Genomic DNA, 20711 nt, shown 5'->3' on the forward strand with positions numbered 1-20711 from the left:
TACCCGAAAACCCGAATCGGGTTTTGCAAATACCCGGAACCGGGTTTTTCAAATACCGGATCTATACATGATATTACCCGAAAAATACGAGGAAAAATAATCCTAAAAGGTGTCACCCCTTAAAAAATCCAATATATATACGAAAAATATCTGAAAAAAACCCAGAAAAACCCGAAAATAGGGTTTTTCAATACCCGGAAATAGGGTATTCAAATACCCGGTTCTATATCTGACCCAAACCCGATATATAGGGTATGGTTTTTAGAGAATATCTAGATCCGGACCCGAACCCGATCTGGGTATTGCCAATACCTGATTTACCAATACCCGGTCATACCCGAACTCGATTCCATACCCGAACCCGGGTATTTGAAAATCCCGATTTGTGCACCTCTAGTTGGACCCACTAATCTATGATAAAGTTTGGATTATGAAACATAAACTAGTATTATTATCCGTGCTAGGTTAGTTGGGTTTCGAGTTTACTCGCAAATACGGATCATGCCCAGGTTCACGTGTATTAACTAACATCATCTTTTTTTTTTCTTTTTCCAGAATAGAGGCTAGTTTTTATTTAGTTGTGAGCCATTCTTGGCTTGAACCAAGATGGACCTTTTTAAACTTAATCCGTTTAGACCGGATTGACCTGACTAATAAATATGTTTAACCATATGTCCCGAAGAGTATTTTTATTTTGAGTTTGTGACTAGTATTAGTAACTTAAATAATCAAATAAGGCTATGCGTAGTGGAGGGGCTACAAGTTGGAACGAATTGAGACATCCGGCGCCCAGTCAGTAAAGAGTGAGAATTTGTATTTGGGGTGTAATGGTGTAGGGCTACAACCTGGGTCCACAATATCTTTCTCTATTATTTTCTTTTTATAATTAAACTATACAAATAAAAACCAAGTAAATTAAATAATTAAATAAAAATGTATTAAAATTATAAATAAATAAAAAAACATAACTAAAAAAAATACATAACTAAAAAAAAATACATAACTAAAAATAAAAAAAATGCATAACTAAAAATAAAACTAATATTCGTAATATTCGCGCATTTTTTCACGTCGTCGTTGATGCAATAATGCGGCCTCCTCGTGAAGTCCCCCCGATTGAGTAATTCGTAGTCTTCTTTCATTTGACGTAATTCAAACGCCTGGGCCAACTTTTCTTGGTGTTTGTTAGATGTTCAAAGGTCGTTTCCTATTTCCGCGTCATTTGTTTCCAAACGACTGGCCAACTCGTTTAATTGTCCGACGTCTTCTCTGGCCGCCGTATTGAATCGTGATGACGATGAACCTTCCCTCTTATTTTTATCGATCTCCTGCGGGGTCAAGGCGACTCTTGTACTTTTTCGTCGTCGGCTAAATTAATCGCGTCGTCCTCGAAGAAGTTACGAGAATCGGAGGGTGTGTTTGGTGTGCTCGGATTTGTCGACGATGATGTCTTTGACTTTTTTGAAGGCTGGGATGAGCCGGCTCGTCGGGCGACCAGAACGGTGGGTTCCCCGTTCCATTTCGCGCAATGGCGTAGTTTTTTCCAACAATTTAAATACTTGAACGGTTTCCCGGACCGCCCTTCGGGTTGGCCTTGAGCTCAAAAGTCGCTCAAGGCTTGAGATATAATGTCGACGTCGTTATGCCCGCTATGTCAACCGGGCCCGTGCTACCGGTTAAATATCCCGGCAAATTTTTGACAATCGGAGTTAAGACCCTTCCAGTGGGCGGGCTTGAACCGCTTCTTTTCCCCGGTACAAATTAAAGTTATTTGTCACAATTAGTATACATTTTTAATAAACACTAAATACACTTTTAATCAATAGTTAATATTAAAAATCTTACCGACGTCGGGATCCTCCGAAACGACGATCCAAGCCCTTGCGAGAGCCACCTCCTCCTCCTCCTCGGTCCATTACTTGTATGGATCGCCTTGCGGCGTCGGGTCACCCGGTTGTTTTTTTTGTGTTACGGGTCGGCTTTTGGCTTGAACCGGAGGCCCTTGCCGTTTGCGTCTCGGGTACCGTCACCGGCTCCGACTCCGGTGGTGTAGACCTGAACGTCGGCATGAAGTTTTGGGGCATGAGGTAGTTGGCGTAAATGTTTAGGTTCGGGTCGGAAAATTGAAACGGATAGTTCAGTTGGTTTTTGGTTGTTCGGGTTCCATTGTAAGTTCACGTTCGATTGGTTTTGCGAACCATGGAATTGACTGAAAGGAGGGAATGGGTGGTTCGGTTGGTTCAGGTTGTTTCTAGGATTTATTTTGCTAGATTTTTTTGAAGAATTTGGGTATGAATTGTGTATGAAAAGGATATCAAATAGAGAAGAATGTGTATATTTATATATATATATATATATATATATATATATATATAGGGGATGGTTCAAGAGAGAAATGATATTATTGCAAGAAATGAATATGAACCACTAGTTTTGTTTTAAGTTTTAAATGGTTAAAGCTAAATAAAGAAAATATTAATTATTCTCTTTATTCAATTAATATAACTAATAAATCATAATACTTATCTATTTAATTAATATAAGTAATTAAATTATTATAATTAGAAAATATTAAGAACTCATTTATTTTTATAACTTACTTTTTGTTTCTTAAATTTTTATCCTACACAAGTATAATTTATTCATATATTAAAAAATTTTTCTATCCAAAACTATTTTCTTCCAACTCAATATATTAATATTCATCAACACATACTTACATTATGATGAATAATACAAAAAAACTATTTTACATGTATTTGTATTAGATATCAACAAAAAACATACAACCTACACAAAAACGTATAATCTACACTTGTTCAAAGCCTATTGAACTACAATCCCAGGGAAATAAGAAGAGATCTAGCAGAAATTTTGGATTCTTTTTTATTCTCTCGTATCAGGTATCTTTTCGTATCAGGTATTTTTTAAGAACAAGAGGGTTCTACCATTTGATAGTAGATTGACAAATTGTTGGGCCGAGCTGGATTTGAACCAGCGTAGACATATTGTCAACGAATTTACAGTCCGTCCCCATTAACCACTCGGGCATCGACCCAACGCCTAATTCATTTTAGACGTTCCATAATCAACTTCCTTTCGTCTCCCAGGCAGATTTGACAAATACATATCACTTTATATAAAATACAAAGTCCCACTGAGTAGACTATTAGAAGGACTTGACAAAGATGGACCACTTGATAGAAAATCCCACTCCTATAGTCTTGAGTATTGGTATACCCCTAGAGGGACTTGAACCCTCGTTTTCTCCGTGAAAGAGAGAGGTCGTAGCCACTGGACCATAGGGGCCTTTGGCCACCTTACCTTAATATAACTCAGACCTTTTGGAGATGTGAATCAAACCGAAAAACTCGTTAACTATTCTGGAGGTTAATGGTAATCAAATCAAACTTTACCATTCAATTACAACCTTGAAACTTGATTTCATTGGTCTTTCTCGTCTTTATATCTCTCATTCACAAAGGGTTCTGCGTTGGATCCAAGATCCTTTACTATCCAGTGGATTCAAGGTGCTTTACCAAAATAGTAATTGAACACTTAAATTATATTGTGCCCTAAGTCATACTGTCAATTGACGACAGGACAAGAGGGAGCATATAACCTACACACGAAAAACATTTAATCTACACACAAAATTCATCATCAATAAAATACACACGCACACGAAACATTTAACCTACACATGAAAAACATATAACCTACACACGAAAATTTTATCATACACAAATACAATTTATTTATACATTAATTTCTTTTTATTCAAAACCAATTTCTTCAAACTCAACATATCAATATCCATCAACACGTAGTTACATTGTGATGAATAATACAAAAAACTATCTTACACATGTTTGCATTAAATGTCAATGAAAAATATACAACTTACACAAAAACATATAACTTACACTTGTTCTAAGAATAAAAAAACATATAACCTACATACGAAAAACATATAACCTACGCATGTGTAGGATATGTGTATCTTTGTGTAGTTTATATAATTGTTGATGTCGAATTTCATATGTAAGTTTTATGCTTTTTGTATGTTATGCGTTTTTATTGCTCAAAACATGTGTAGGTTATATAACTTTGTGTAGGCTGTATATTTATTGTTTACATTTAATGGACACATTTGTATTATATTTTTTATTATTATTTATGACAATAATTTTTATAGGCATACCAATTGAAAAAAAATATATATTATGTTTTGATATTTAGTGTTAAAATTATGCTAATAAATTAAGTGAAAATTATTTTTTTAATATAAAGAATAGTAATATATGAATAAATTGTATTTGTGTTGAATAAAATGAAGAAAGTGTAAATAAAAAATAAAACTAAAGTAGTGTTTTTATATTTTTAATTATTATATTAAATTAGTTAGATATATTAATTAGAGAGAGATTCATTATGGTTATATTAGTTGTATTAATTGGAGAGAGAAAGAGTGCATTTATTGTTACATTTACATCCTTTTTATTTATTTTTAAATATTTAAAACATAAAATAAAACTAGTGACTCATATTCATTTCTTTCATTTTTTGCAAGAATTTGATTTCTTTCTTGAACTTAAACATATATATATATATATATATTGTTTTAATTAATTTTTTTTGATCGTTGCCAACGGTCATATTATTAAAATAATAATATTTTTTTCCTCCTTCCAGCGACAAAACCCACCCGGCCCATTTCGCCCCAATATCGGCTGGGGGGCGGTGTTCCCCCCAAAATCGTCCCAGCCGCACCACTCTTGCCCACTACGTTAACCCAGATAGAGAATACGAGAGAGGGAAAGTAGTTATTTTGGAGAAGTGTAAAGTGTACGTGGGGTGAAGATATGATTCCAACAATAGTACGTAGTACAAACAACAATAAAATAACTATTCTTCATCTACAGTATTATTTTATTTTGTGAGTTAACAGAAAGTTACGATTTAATATAAACTCGTGCGATGCGGTGGTTGGTCCAGCCACTTAAATAGATAATACATTTTTTGTATTTGAAATACATACAATTAAACGCACAAACTCAAAACACAAACAATCGAAAGACTTCTTCACGTGATTGGTTTCAATGTTGCCGCTAAAAGAACGAATCTTCATAGCATTTTGTAGAGGAACCCATGAAAAACTATCATTAAGAGCAGTTGCACTTGTCTTTGTATTCCTATCATTAAGGCAGCTTATGTTTTGCATCACCTGCAAGTGTTACAAAGTATGAGTAAACATGACATTAAGAGAAGTGAAAAGCCAAATCAGCTGAACAAATATTATATACGTTAATGACCTACATTCTCAAAAGCACTGACTTCACTACCTGAAAAGATGTGCCATTATTTGGGCTCTCCAATGATAGTAAATGAAAACATCAAGATTAACATTTCAAAATAACAGATTTTTAAAGAGCTTTTCTAACCACACCTCCGGTGTGGTTAGAAAACCGGCCTAACTGTGACATATAGCTATATCCGTGACATATAGGTGTTTAGATGATAAAAACTACATAAAATGTTTTATGAAACACTAAAGACTTTTTTAGTCTTACTTTTAAGTAAATCACTTTTTATGCTAAAATATAGAGGCTGAGAAGTTAATTATCGTTCAAGTGAAGTATACATTATTTTCCAATTATAATATGGTATAATGTGATATGTAAATAAGATGATATGATACGTAATATAATATGATATGTTAAGTTGTGATATGATACTTGATATATTATAATGTATACCAAATCATATGATACATATATTACGATTGATATGATAGTAATATGATGTGTATGAATAACATGATATGTGATATAATATGAATGTACAAGGGTAGCCCTACCATTGAAATTGGGGTGCGGGTGCACCTATAAGTTTTTCTTTCAGTACATACTATCAAAAATTTACACCGTCTCATGAAACATTTAATTTGGATAACTCAAGCGTACTTTAAGAAATTAAATTGGATAATTCGTTCCCACCTTAAACAATTAATTTGAATAATTCATGCCCATTCATAACAATTAATTTTGGATAATTTCAACCCATTTTAAACAGCTAAACATTGTAATTAGCGCCAATTTGATAACTCATCAATTACCATCAACCATAAGTGACCTAATAAGGAACACGTTAAGTAATCACCAAAATGCACTACCCTCACCCGCCAACCAGAGCGCCACTAGATGGTAACCGATCTCCAACCGCCCTCTCCACAGTCCACTCATCTAGTCCAGCGACCCCTCGACTCACACGAATCAATTCTAAACTACTTGTAGTGTTACTTAGGGATACGACTTGTAATACAAAGTTTGGTAATACGATTGAACTACTTTTGGTCGTTATGTAGTCGAAATTTCTATAATGATATAATTCTTTTCTCCTTAATGAAACCGTAGTATTGAAATCGCCATAGGTTAATTATAGAAATCTTGTTCCTCTTCTCATTTTTAGATTACATAAATAACTACAATTGTATCAACTATTTTTGGAGATAAGATTTCAACAATAAATACGAGTGGAATCGTTTATTTAAATAGAGGATATTAACACATTACAAGACGTCAAGACACATGCTAAAGCACATAGGCATTTACAAAGACTAAAACTAACAACAAAGGTAGAATACAAGTATTACAAGACTTAAGGCTCGATAAATCTTCCATAGCAAGCTCCAATCCATCCACGGTTACCTACTTACCTTCAAACTCATCAATGGCCTTCTATGCCTCACTCATTTTCAGGGCTATTTCCTCGAGCTTTGATTTTGCCTTGAAGAAATTGCTGACTTGTTGGCTCTGTTTGTCTTGTCTATGGCGTTTATTGCAGCCAACATTAACTGAAATTAACAAAAGTACAAGAGGATTTAACCAACAGAAGGATATTTTTCCATTATGACAGCAAATATTGACTGAAATTAAGAAAATGAAAAGAGGATTATAAAACCACACAGAACATCAACACGAAACTTAAATTCAAGGAAATTAAGTGAAATTATCAAGTAAACAGCTGCATTGAAATGATGAAAAGAGAAAAAGAAAGTAACAAGTAATCAACTAAATCAAGAGGAAAAAAAGGGGGGGGGGGGGGGTATCCATTTCCAAACAAGCACATTCAATCGATAGATTCAACGTTTCATGAAGTAAATAAAAAAATAGATCCATTTTTAGTCTCAGTATCCGCCTTAACTTTGCATGCAAATATTTAGGGTTCGGTAAAGTAGAATGGGTGATGGAATGGAATGGAAGAGGTAATGGAATGGATCATTACTATTCCATTGAGATGTTTGGTTATCATATAAGAATGAAATGAATTATTACTTTGTGTTGTCTGGCAGCTAGAAAAAGCCGGAATAATATAAAAATGGCAGTGGCTGTTAGTGGTAATGGTGGTGGGTGGTGGCGGTGGCGATGGGCGAGATCTGGGAGTGATGGTTGGTGGCGATGGGTAGTAGTGACAAGCGGTGGTGACAAGTGGTGGTGGTGGCAGCGATGAGTGCAATGGGTGGTGTGGTGGTGAGAGGGTGTTGTAGGTGATATAGTGTGAAAGATGGATGAAATGAAAAAAAAGGGTGATGGATAAAATGAATTTGAGGTGTTTTAGGTAGAATGAATAAACGTGGTAATGGGTAATTCCATTTCATTAACCAACAAAACACAATTTTTTTCATTCCCTCACAATGGTCCATTTCATTCCGTCTTTTATTCTTTCATATCAAACGCTACCTTACATCATATTTTAAATAAATTAACTCTATAAATTAATGCTCATTAGTTCAATTAATGAACAAAATGACAAAAAAGTTAACAAACAAATCGTACGGTAGAAGACAAGCTATGGACAATCGACATGTTATAATCCGATCCAGATAGACCGAGGAAACTATTAAAATCAAACTTAAAAAACAACAGGTTGAAAACAAATAGTTTTCCGAATGAATAAACGTGGTAATGGGTAATTCCATTTCATTAACCAACAAAACACAATTTTTTTCATTCCCTCACAATGGTCCATTTCATTCCGTCTCTTATTCTTTCATATCAAACGCTACCTTACATCATATTTTAAATAAATTAACTCTATAAATTAATGCTCATTAGTTCAATTAATGAACTAAATGACAAAAAAGTTAACAAACAAATCGTACGGTCGAAGACAAGCTATGGACAATCGACATGTTATAATCCGATCCAGATAGACTGAGGAAACTATTAAAATCAAACTTAAAAAACAACAGGTTGAAAACAAATAGTTTTGAAAACCTTTTCAAAGAGTACGGATTTGTATCCATCAGAAGAAAACCTATTTATCATGTTGAGACAACTAAAAACGAAAACGAGAATGACTTTGACATGTAAAACGAAAACGAAAATGAAACCAGACACTAGAGGTTGAGGATGTATGAAACCCTGGACACCCCAACCCTATTTATAGCCGCTGTCACAACATATATTTTCAAAAAGGCCCCAGGTGTTATATGCAAATGCATTTTTGATCGTATCGATCAAATATTATTGTGTAATTTTGTTTTTAGAATATGCAATAATATCAAGATCTTAATTCTGTGGCATTGACATCAATATAATATATGTTTTGATTGTGTTAGATTTGTTTTGATAAAGTCTCGCTGTTCAAACAAAAGATTAGATTAATTAACTTTATTATATATTGAATCTTTAAAAGCTACCAAAACGAGTGTTTTAACTATTTTAGATAAGGGTACACACATTACTTGGCCGATGGTTGAATGTTATGTGTCTTATATTCAAGGCTTGATGCAAAACTATTATCAAGCTGAGGTCTCACCGAAAGAAGCCTCTCTATTCCTACGGAGTATAGGTAAGACTGTTTACATATTATGTATTCTCCTCAGACCCTACCATAGCTTTACTATTGGTGGGATCTAGTGAGTACGATGATGATGATGATGATGATGATGATGATGATATAATAATTCAAAATATTTTTTAATGTCGTATTCTCATTCGAATAGTTTGGACATACATCACTTCCTTTTACAATTTTCCAAGTGAGAGATCAAATCAATCATTCCTCAAAAATGTAAATATAGTAATCGGAAATTGTATTGAAGGTAAACATCGACAACTAGTACTAAACCGGAAGATATGTTTTGATTGGGTAGCTTGAACACAAAATGCTGGTTAGCTTGAGATATATGTGGTGGGCTTAAATAATTATATTTAATTTCATATTAATAACATTAATGAATATAATTTAGATGATAAAACCTACAATGAAGGATAGAATGTTTCTTGAAACACTAAATGTCAATGGTGAAAAATCAATCAAGCAAGAGGCTTGCCTTCCTTCTGCTATTGCCTTAAAGTGTGCTAGCCATAAGAATTGCTTTTGAAACACTAACACAAAGAAAAAAAAATTTAATATCATAGGTGTTAGGATTAAACGCACACACACGAACCGACACACATGCGAAAGCAATAAACGACACGAGGATTTAACGTGGTTCGGTCTAAACTGACCTACGCCCATAGGTGGCAACTAGGTGTTTCTTTATTGAGTGAGAAAAGATTACAAATACATAACGTCAAATATATAGAGATATGACTATGGTTTGTATCTTATTAAACAAGAAACCCAAACTGGGCCGGGCTTCGGTCTGGCCACTCTACACCCGTCAGCCCTTTAGACTTCAAATAATAAACCGGGCCAACAAGGCCTACGAACTCAACAATATCACACTCGAAGGCCTTGAGTACTCTCGTCTGCACTCCTGATTGTACTTTTGTAATCTAAACATTTAAATTCTAGTTGCCACCGCCTTCTCATCAATTAACCTGAAGGCCCGTTGAAGCTCCTCGGAGCTCCAACACATCAGTCAAGGCTAAAACTGCCCCTCACCTATTCTCTGTCCCTACCGGCTCCCACTTAAACAAATTACCGGATCCTGAGATACCCCGAGAACAAACACTCTCTATATTCAGCAAGTAATCCACTAGAGAGACTGTAAAGCTGGAATACTGGTTTTCTTAATCCACTGTCAACCTGGAACTGTAACTGAAAAACGACCTGTGCTCCCACTGTCACAATGTCCTTTGACTGATTTAACCTTCCTAGCTCATTCATCCTGAATCTTCACTTTGGCTCTGGGTTTGTTACTTGCAAAACGTACCTTCTTCTGCCCAAGAGATGCTGTGAACTGGACTTTGTCTTTCACCAAAACTGGATCCACTCCCTTTGGTGACATATCGACCATATACAACAAACCCATTTTCTTGCCACGAGGAACCACGAGATTCCCTTTGACTACTTTCCACTGCCTATTCCCGAACTTAACATCGTGCCCCTGGTCATCCAACTGCCCAACTGAAATCAAACGTTTCTTCAAACATGAAATAACCCTAACATCTTTTAAAGTCCAAGAAGTACCGGCTGAAGTTATCTCCCATACCCGTAATCTCTAAAATATCATCATTCGCTAGTCAAACCTTTCCAAAATCCCGAAACTTTAGAATCTTCATCGTTTCACTACAGTAAGTGGCATGAAATGGTGCACCAGAATCCATCACCCAAGTATCAACGTTACTCTCAACACTACAAACCAAAGCCTCATCACTACTGACCCCCTCATATGTGTCATCTTCTGTAACGTTCACCTCTTTCTTACCATTCAGACACCGATTCCTGAAGTGTCCCTTCTCTTTACAACCCTAACATTCAATATCTTTACGAGTCCTAGACTGAATCCTCTTCCTGTTCCCACTGCCTCGTTGTTTATCCCTACTCTACCTTCTGTGACTAATATATTACTTGATGATTCACCCGAACTTCTGCGTCTTGAATCTTCTCCAAGAATCAAATCCCGAATCCCATCAAAATTAATTTTTGTAGACGAACTACAAACCGCAGTTACTGTTTGCGACCAACTGTCGGGCAAAGATGATAATAACAACAAGCCTTGAACTTCATCATCAAACTTAATACCAACTGACACTAAGCGGGAGAGGTTGGAGTTAAGATTATTAATATGCGTTGTAACTAGCTCACCCTCTTTCATTCGAGTTGTCACTAGCTCTCTAATAAGATACACTTTATTCGTTGCCGAAGGCTTCTCATACATGTTGGATAGTGCCTCTATCATACCACGTGCTGTGGTTTCTTTCATGACGTTAAACACCACATCTTCCGACAAAGATAGTGTAATACAAGCCCTGACTTTCTTGTCTAACTTATTACACTTTGCTTCTGACAACTTTTCTGGTTTTTCATCCTCAAACACTACATGCAAGTCTTTCTGATAAAGTAGTGCCTCAATCTGCATCTTCCACCAACCAAACTTTTGTCCGTCAAACTTCTGTATCGAAACCTCTCTGTCTTCTGCCATGACAATGACTAAAATGAAAAACTGAATAAAAAACAAAGACAGACACAACAATGACACGGGCCTGAACTTAACGGCTGTTCTACTGAACTCTGTTAAACAATCAACCTATTTAAACGCAACAGTATAACGAATTGAAAATCAGAAACTGAAACGATTAAACCTGACAAACACGGTTGGCACTGGTTTTGGTTTCTTTAATACTTCTTCTGATTGACAACGATTCTTCAGCAAAAAATAGGATTTTGATTCAAATGTTCTTGACTCACAAAATATGATTTCTTCTTAACTATATATTTCTTGACCAAACTGCCAAAATATAATTTTCCAGCACAAAGATGCAAAAAATGATGGGTGAAAATTAATTGCTTTCAAACAGAACCCAAGTCGCGATAAGTCGGGCTGGGTTTAGCGGCGGCAAAACAGCGGCAATGTATACCCTAACGACAATTGGAAAACCGTAGCGGCGGCGGAATCCTAGCGCAGTAGGGTGGCGGCAGCGGAAGGTTTGGCCGCGGCTCGGTTGGTTCCGTGTTCTTCGTGTGATCCGAACCTAACTTTTTAGGATTAAATGCACACACACGAACCGAACACACACGCGAAAGTAATAAACGACACGAGGATTTAACGTGGTTCGGTCTAAACTGACCTACGTCACGGGTGGCAACTAGGTATTTCTTTATTGAGTGACAAAAGATTACAAATACATAGCGTCAAATATATAGAGATACGACTAGGGTTTGTATCATATTAAACAAGAAACCCAAACCGGGCCGGGCTTCGGTCTGGCCACCCTACACCCGTCAGCCCTTTAGACTTCAAATAATAAACCGGGCCAACAATGCCTACGAACCCAACAGTAGGAAAAACTTAGGATACGAGTCAATGTACAAATTTGAGTTAACAAGTGAAATATCTTACAACAAATACACATGATAACGATTCATCAATTAGGGTTCTTATTTTTGCTCTTTAAATGCATCTTTGCACTATCACTTACGATAAAAAAAATATTTTTTTTGAAAAGTTTGAAAGTTAATGAACAATAAAGAGGGCAGTTCTTAGGACAAAAACGTTGAGTCCATCCTCCATCTTAACTCCAACTAACCATGTTTATAATTTTACTTTAAAGTTAGTATATACTTTATAATTGTTAAAAAAGGTGTTCAAGATATGGTTAACCTCATGATGTCTTATATCACAGGGGTCACTGGTAGCATTTTCCTTTTTTTTTTCCCCCATATATGTTTGTTTATTAAAGACCAAATAACAACTTGTAAATCTCTTTGCAAGATCATATAACTTATAAGCTTTAGATTAGTACACTATCCTATAGACGGTAACACTGTGCCATGCTTCATATGACATTTTTTATGGAACCGCTTTTGTTGGGGTAAAGTTTAATATGTACAATGTTACGACTTAGTTCTTGGGAATATTTTGCTCAAACCCTTTTCTTGCAGTATTTGATATTTTAACTACCACTTTGTTTTTCCTTTATACAACCGTATATGATAAACTGTGTAAGATAGGAGAGTGTATAGGGCTAGTTAGTGCTCCATTATAACCTTTTTAGCTGCAAAATGTGGCGAATGCTTTTGATAATTAAAAAAAAAATCTCTAACTCTATAGTGTGATCAACATCTTGCTCGATTCATTTTTCACTTCACTTTGTGCATCATGATTTTCATGAAGCTCCCTGATTTCTTGTGTGACAAAATATACCAAGACATCTTTCTAAAGTTATTTGTGGAGATTTAAAAGTAATGGTTATCCTGAAGGATCAATTGCCGAAGGTTATATAGCTGAGGAAAGTATAACATTTTGCTCGAGATATCTATCGAAAGTAGAAACTGTCTTCACTAGAGCAATTAGGAATGATGATGAGGGTCACCAAAATCACATTGAAGAATCCAACAATCTTTGCCCCGGTCGTGCCATAGGTCGTAAATTGCCTTTGAAAGTATTCGTTAAAAAAAGAAAGAGATCTTCAAATTCAAAGATTGATATGAAGTTTCTCACTCAAGCATATCGTTATGTATTATTTAATGTTGAGTCAATTACACCTTTTCGAGAGTAAGATAATCTACGTTTGTTATTAGATACTCTTGCTCTTCATTTATCTATGATTAAGAAATGGATCTTCTGTATCATGGGGAAAATTGGAGAACGTGGAAAGGTTCATTGAAGACACGCGCATATGATTCAAGCAAATCTGTTGATGAAATTGTGGCACAACAAACCAAGGATGACAATAGATTCAATCCAACAAAATTTAAAAAAACTTGTTACTCGTTGGTTCACTCTAGAATTTCAAGTAAATGATCTATAACTTTGATGTCTTATACAATATATATAATTATGGAACTATATTAAATAAATCTAATCATGTATTAATTAACTATTTACCATAGAGTACATGTGATGCTAAAAGATCGAGCCGCTCAAAGATGAATGAGCCTCATGTTACCGGGACAAAATCGTTTGCTAGACTTTCTCATGAAGATGTATTATTTTAGCTATTTTGAATTAAATTATTGTCTTCTTTTTGTTTCTTGCCCCTTACTAAACATCAAACACAATTGCAGGCCATGAATAATAATGGTGTACACCCAACACGAGAAGAACTATATATAAAAACTTACACTCGTAAAGATGGAACAATTGTTGATGCGGAAGCCACTAAAGTTGTGGTAATGTATATTTATGTAGGGATGAGCTTGATAATTGGTACCGATACCGAATCAGCCGAATTTCTTGGTTCGGTACCGATATCGAATTCTAAACATCCCAAAATTGTAATCATGAAAAAAAACAGAAAATAAGATAAAAATCTAAATAAATGATACTGATTTTATTGCATTTTATAAATCTAAATGGTACTGATTTCATTGCAAAGCAATGAAATAATAAAATTAATGAAATTAGAGTTGACAAGCAATCCATTCAAGAACTGAATACAGGAACCAACCATATGCAATAATAATAATAATAATAATAATAAATATAGAAAATGGACAAGAAAGAAAGTAACAATGATCAATTTACTAACATTAAAAAAACCATCAGTTCATTAATATTATGTGTGCTTAGGTCTTTTTAAAATTACTTACCTTTATTATTTTGTATTTAGGCTTCATTAAAAGCTATTGCAAGTGACTCTACAAGTAAATCCGGAGATCCATGTGATTTTTCAAATGATAACTACTCAAAAGTTAAAGGCCCGAAGAAAAGGGGATACGTTCGATTAGTTGGAAGGATGCCGACCGCAAAAAGTAAAGGTGATTCTTCAACAAATTCACATAAAGTTGATCGACTAATGAGTGTTGTCAATGTTATGTTGAACATTATTCAAGAACATATTCCCAATGCAAACTTGTCTTCGGTTCTTAGCGATATGAACATAGAGGTACTCACATTTATAAACTATTGTTTATTATTTTTATTGTTACATATCTATATATTGACATTTTTTTCTCATTTATATGTTTTAGGTACCGAGTACAATTTCTTCGGTTAACCAAGTATCATCTTCACAAAATAATAACGGTAATTTTGTTTTATGTGATTTGTTTGTAACTCGAGGTGCAAATCCTAACCGGTTAACCGAACCAAAACCAGTTACTTTTCAATTGTAACTAATGATTAGGAACCGGCTAGGGATTTTCGCATAGGAACCATTTAAACTAAACCGGTTAACGAACACACACACACACACACACACACACACATATATATACACTAGTTTTTATCCCCCGTATTACGGGGATTGTTTTATATTTGTTCTAATATTTATTTATTTTTTGAATTTATATTTTTTTTATTGTATGAAAGTTAATAATATACTTATGGTTTGGTGAAAAATTGTTTCACAAATAAATGAGATGTTATAACCAATTTAAAAACTATATGATTTTGATGAGACCTAAGACCCGTTTATTTTTTTACTACAAAATTGGTTTTTTAATTATAAATAATATTTATGAAAGTTAATAATATACTTATGGTTTGATGAGACCCAAGACCCGTTTATTTTTTTTACTAAAAAATTGGTTTTTTAATTTAAATAATATTATATATCTTTTTTAAAATAAATAAGATATTAATTTTTAGTATATCCTATTTTATAGGATTTTTACATCAATAATTTGGTGAGAATAATTTTTAATTTAATGAGATCTTATAACCCGTTTAAGAAATATCTGGGTTTGGTAAGACCCATACCTATGAATTCAGGTTAAATACATGAGAAGCCTCCATTTAAAAATCAAGCAAATATGGTGACTCCAAAAAATGGGGGAGCGACCAAATCGCGACACGTATGATTTTTATGTTTTCGTTTATATATATTATAGATATATATATATATATATATATATATATATATATATATATATATATATATATATAATAAAAATATTTTCCTCTTAAGCCGGCTCGAGCTCGACAATGAAACTTGGGCTCGTTTATAGAACGAGCCTATTTTTAGGCTCGGGCAAGTTTAGCTTTTTCACAAACGTTGAGATGGTTGATTTTAATAGGTTATTATCGATTTTAGATTACTAATTAAGTATGCTACACAAGTTAGTGTCCATATTATTTACATATTGAAAAGTTTTTATTTTTCTTATTAGGCACCTTGCATGAAGATTGAAGATGGTGAAAAAGGTTAACAAGTGTGATGAAGTTTTTAGTTTTTATTGAATATTTGTTATTTTCCTTTTTATATGATTGACTTGACTTGAGAGTTATTGAAGGTTCCCGGACGGATCGTACACGGGATGTTCTCTAACAACGCAGGTGCGGAATCCCTGCGTAGGTAGATTACGAGTGTAGATAAAGAATAACACAAGCAATGAATCAAACACGTAATATTATTAACCGAACACGTGACTCGTAGTCACTATTACAGACACTGGAACTAGCAAACACGTCTGCTTAAACTCGAACACTTGACTGAAACCCTAAACTGCTTAACCTTAACGATTCGGCTGTAACAATCAATATATACACGACAACTTCGCCACAGGCGAAGTTGTCTGTAACTTCGCATATTCAACAAGTTCGCCTGAGCGAACTTGTTGACAACTTCGCTTGTTCAACAAGTTCGCCTGAGCGAACTTGTTGACAACTTCGCTAGTTACACAAACAAAAACATAATCAAATACACAATTACAATACAGACTCGATTACAATTACAAGACTATGAACTACTGACAAACATGTACCAACAGACTCCCCCTTGGCAGTAGCTTCATATCTTGATTCTTCAAAACTCGAGTCTTGTAATCTGCATCTCTAAGCGTGCGCCCCTTCTTTCACACATACTGACACTACACTTTGATATCTCCTAGCTTGATCCTTCCAAGCAGGAATGTAGAAGATCTTCTTGTTGTTGAGTACTTCCAGATCAGCTTGCGACAGGTTAACAAGATGCATCGGGTCGTAAACCCGAAGCAGTTCTTGTTCATCCTCGTCCTCCATTACTGCCTCTGCAGTCTCACAGTCCACAAACCACCATTTCAAATCTTTCAGCACATCTCGAGGCATAGCTTTCATGGGTACCTCCTTGATACATCGGACTGGTTTGTACTTCATCACCATCCACGGTTTACCATCTGCTCTCATACCTCTCTCTGTATCCTTCACTAATTTTCCCTTTTGTGGCTTTAGCAACTCAAACTTCTTTTCTTTTACTCCTTCTTTCCACATTATCTTCTCAATCATTCTAGCCATATTGTCGTTGTTTCGGTTTATCAGGCCCAACCTGGCCAAATCTTTTACTTCGCATTCAGGCAATGTGTTGAACGATCTCAACATTCTCTTGAAATATTGAACGCCATCATAACGCTTCACCACAAACAACTTGAGCTGTTCATCATAGATCCAACAAATAATCCCCTTTTTCGCCTCTGCATACCCTTTAATGTTGTAGCTCTTTCTGAACATGGTTGGAACAGCAGGCTTCTTGGTCTTGACAAACCAATGAGCATATTCTTCCTTCCATCTAGGCTGCTCTTCCCACACCGTCTCATCCAACACCGTTTCATCACCAACACCCGACTTTTCCACTTCGGGAATGTCATGCTCAACATCATCATCCATTATCTCACCTTCTTCTAACACATTTTCCACATTAATCTTTTCTCCAATCCTCTCAATCTCATCCACGGGCAACACGTCGTCATCATCCATAAACTCATCGTCTTCCTCATCATCCAACTCCTTTAAAGCATCGATAACGTCCTCAACATCAGCATCATCACCCATACCAACAACAACATCACCAGCTACATCTGTAGACTCCCCCTCAGTTGTGGAAGCCCCAAGAGCCTGAGAGGTTCTTGGCAGCTCACCACCTGCACCCGAAGGTGCATTGGGATCATCGTCATGATCTTCTCGTCTTTTCGTTCTCAACTCATCGCCCCTACACGTCTTCTCCCCCTGAGATGCCAAGTATTCCTTGAAGGCATCAATTATTCTTCCGTGTTCAACCAGGAGGGCAGCTTGTAGTCGATTGGATTCCACTAGGCGTTCAATAGTCTTAGACTGTTCGGCAACAATACGCTCTAGTGATGTAATCCGTTCAGCATCTGAAGTAGGCAGTGGAGTTGGTGGAACATCAGTAGCAGAAGTGACCGCAGGTGGTACACTTGGTAACCCTGCAGTTGTTGTGATAGTCGAATCAACGAAGCGTGCGACTACCACCGGTGGATCAAACGGTTGTGGTGGTAGAGACACCACTGCTGGAGCTGACGCTTCGACAGTCGTAACCTGTGCAGTAGTAGGAAGAAGTGACATACCTGACAAGACAGGCGGAGCAAAACGTACATGCCTTGAAGTCTCCCCCGCTCCAGTAGCCATACCCAGTCGTTCTCGTCGCGAACGTCTCATCACAAGTTGTACCGCTTCTTCCTCATCTCCCTCCTCGTCCTCAACTCTCGGCCTCTTACCCGAAATCCTTTCACGAGTCACCATTAGCCGTCTGGCCTCAGCAAACGTTTCATCTAACTCGGATTCAGCTACCGAAGTAGCTGCTGTAGAAGCATCCATAACTTGAGGACCCGAGATATCCATATCAAACAAACCGTGTCCACTGAAAGCAGCATCCAGATCAACGTTTTCAGCCGTGGACATAGTCTGTGCAATAGTAGCTGGCACAGCAGCAGAAGATACAACAGGCGCAGCTGATACAGCATGAGGTGCTGCCGCCTGATGTGGTTGCGGATCCCTGAACTCGTCCCCTCCTGCAGGAACATACTCCGGGTTGATGAGATACCCGAAAAGTGGAGTATGCCTTGGACGGCGTTCAGGGTTGCTACGAGTGCTCGACGTCCTACATTGAGCAAAAATACGCTTTGTTACACACTCAACATATCGAATAGGGCGCCGTTGCGGTAGAGACGGAGCGACATGATTAATAATCATTTGAAGAAATCGCGGATACATGATAAATCGTTCTCGCGCCGTCGCCCGTCTCTGACGATCAATCTCATAGAAAATCATCTGACTAAAAGAGTAACGACGATTGTAAGTCAGGGCCGTCATGGCAGATTGCATCGTCGCACCCATCCCGTCTGTTCCTGCTTTCCTGCCGGACATGCACACAATTAACACGTGCATCAGAAAACGCCATTGGTCCAGCAGAAAGCCTTTCCTCCTCTGCGAGTCCCCCAGCGGACCCGAATAACCCATTCTCAAGTATGCTCCGTCACGGAAAGGAGCTACGAACTCCGTTGGGTCGTCTCGTGTCTCATTGCCGAACTGCAGAGCCAACCGAATGTCTTCCGAAGAAAACTGTATGTTTTGACCATTGACGGTTGCTCGCATCACTGGAGGCTCAGGTCTGCAATCATAATACACCGTCTGCCAGAAGTCTTGAATGTTGGGCAGAGATATGGGTAGTGTATTAGTGATCGCGTGAAAAACTCGTGATCGTTGGAGAAATGTGATAATCTCCCTATAGTCTTCAACGCCTCGTGCGTCTGGATCCAAAGTAATGTATTGGTTATGAGCTGGAAAGAATTGTCGTTGCTCATCACCATCATCACCACCAGTTCCTCCAACTGCAGCCATATCTGCACAAAACAAATCAAGTTAGAGACGTTTTACGTAACTCACAAGTTCGCAGTGTAGCAAGTGCGAAGTTGTGATGTAAGATACACAGGCGAAATTAAAGTTGAGGCGAAGTTGGGGACAACTTCGCATCATCAGTAAATTCGTCTAAAAAACAGTTAAAAGAAAAGGATATAGGCGAAGATAAGGATAACTTCGCCACGGCGAAGTTACAGTTAAGTTCGCCAGGGCGAAGTTGTGGATAACTTTGCCAAGGCGAAGTTGATGATAACTTCGCCACGGCGAAGTTGTGGTTAACTTCGCCCAGGCGAAGTTGTGGATAACTTCGCCCTAGGGGAATTTAAGCGTCTGGCGAAGTTGAGATTAACTTCGCCAAAACCATAACTTCGCCTGAAACAGAATCGGCGACTGTTCGGATTCGGAGGTCGAAATCCGATGTTTTCGGACCGATTAAACGATAGAAACATGAAGAACAACATATTTCAAAGGTGAATGGATGAAAAGATCGTCCATGAACACGTAACGAGAGGTCGAAAAAAAACTTGGTTTCGAGGGTTAGACGACCCGAGGTCTCTAACCGGGTAAAAGTATAAAGTGAATGAAAGGATGAAATCGACAACACATACCACTCAGTATAGTAGAAACAAGGAACAAAAGATCGAAATCGAAAGTGTATATAAGAAAGGTTAACCGGAATTATGGTTAAGTTCGCCGGAAAAAGTTAATAATAAAAAAATTTTACTGTTGAAAACCCCTTTTATAGGGCTGAGTTGGTTCAGGCGAAGTTATTCTTAACTTCGCCTAAGCGAAGTTAAGTACAACTTCGCCGATTCAACAACTTCGCCCGTTATTTACAAAAACAGCCCTTTCAGTTTGAAAAATCTTGAATATATCCTTATAAGTTACCAAAAAGAGTTAAACAAAAATGATCAAGACCCAGTAACCAACAATAAAAATATAACTACAAAAACAGAAAATACTTATAAAATTTTAACGAAATAAGGGATCAAATTTCAGTCTAGTCAGGGACCACTACGTTTTAGAAAAGATCCGAATAGGAATCATACTAACTATGTGACTGTCACTTGGATCCGTGTTTGGCTGTATTATGACATAGAGAAACAGGTTGTAAGCATGTAATAACTTAAATGGTTTTCATTGTTTCTGTGATACGGATTAAGGTTCAGTTAAGCTCAAAAATTTAAGTTGGCAACAACTCAGAGGTAATGATGCCTTCTATCTATTCTCAAAGCGTATT

The 20711-nt window shown here is 36.5% G+C and overlaps 2 long non-coding RNA genes and 1 other non-coding gene across 4 annotated transcripts; 2 read left to right on the forward strand and 1 right to left on the reverse strand.

Moving 5' to 3' along the window:
- Positions 1-2974: 2974 nt before the first annotated feature.
- On the reverse strand, positions 2975-3058 carry TRNAY-GUA (transfer RNA tyrosine (anticodon GUA)). Its single transcript has one exon. It is a non-coding gene; the product is annotated as a tRNA-Tyr (tRNA).
- A 10597-nt stretch (positions 3059-13655) lies between these two features.
- LOC143606360 (uncharacterized) lies at positions 13656-13999 on the forward strand. Its single transcript, XR_013148743.1, has 3 exons — positions 13656-13694; positions 13792-13884; positions 13966-13999. It is a non-coding gene; the product is annotated as an uncharacterized LOC143606360 (long non-coding RNA).
- A 2-nt stretch (positions 14000-14001) lies between these two features.
- LOC143606359 (uncharacterized) lies at positions 14002-16055 on the forward strand. 2 transcript variants are annotated; one of them, XR_013148742.1, is made up of 4 exons: positions 14002-14070; positions 14524-14786; positions 14872-14926; positions 16012-16055. It is a non-coding gene; the product is annotated as an uncharacterized LOC143606359 (long non-coding RNA). The 2 variants fall into 2 exon arrangements; XR_013148741.1 differs by lacking the exon at positions 14002-14070 and having other exon boundaries at positions 14426-14786.
- Positions 16056-20711: the final 4656 nt, after the last annotated feature.

This window comes from Bidens hawaiensis, unplaced genomic scaffold (assembly GCF_021521415.1).
Source record: "Bidens hawaiensis isolate Kalapana, Puna unplaced genomic scaffold, B.hawaiensis_p1.1 tig00074506_1, whole genome shotgun sequence".
NCBI classification, from domain to species: Eukaryota; Viridiplantae; Streptophyta; class Magnoliopsida; order Asterales; family Asteraceae; genus Bidens; species Bidens hawaiensis.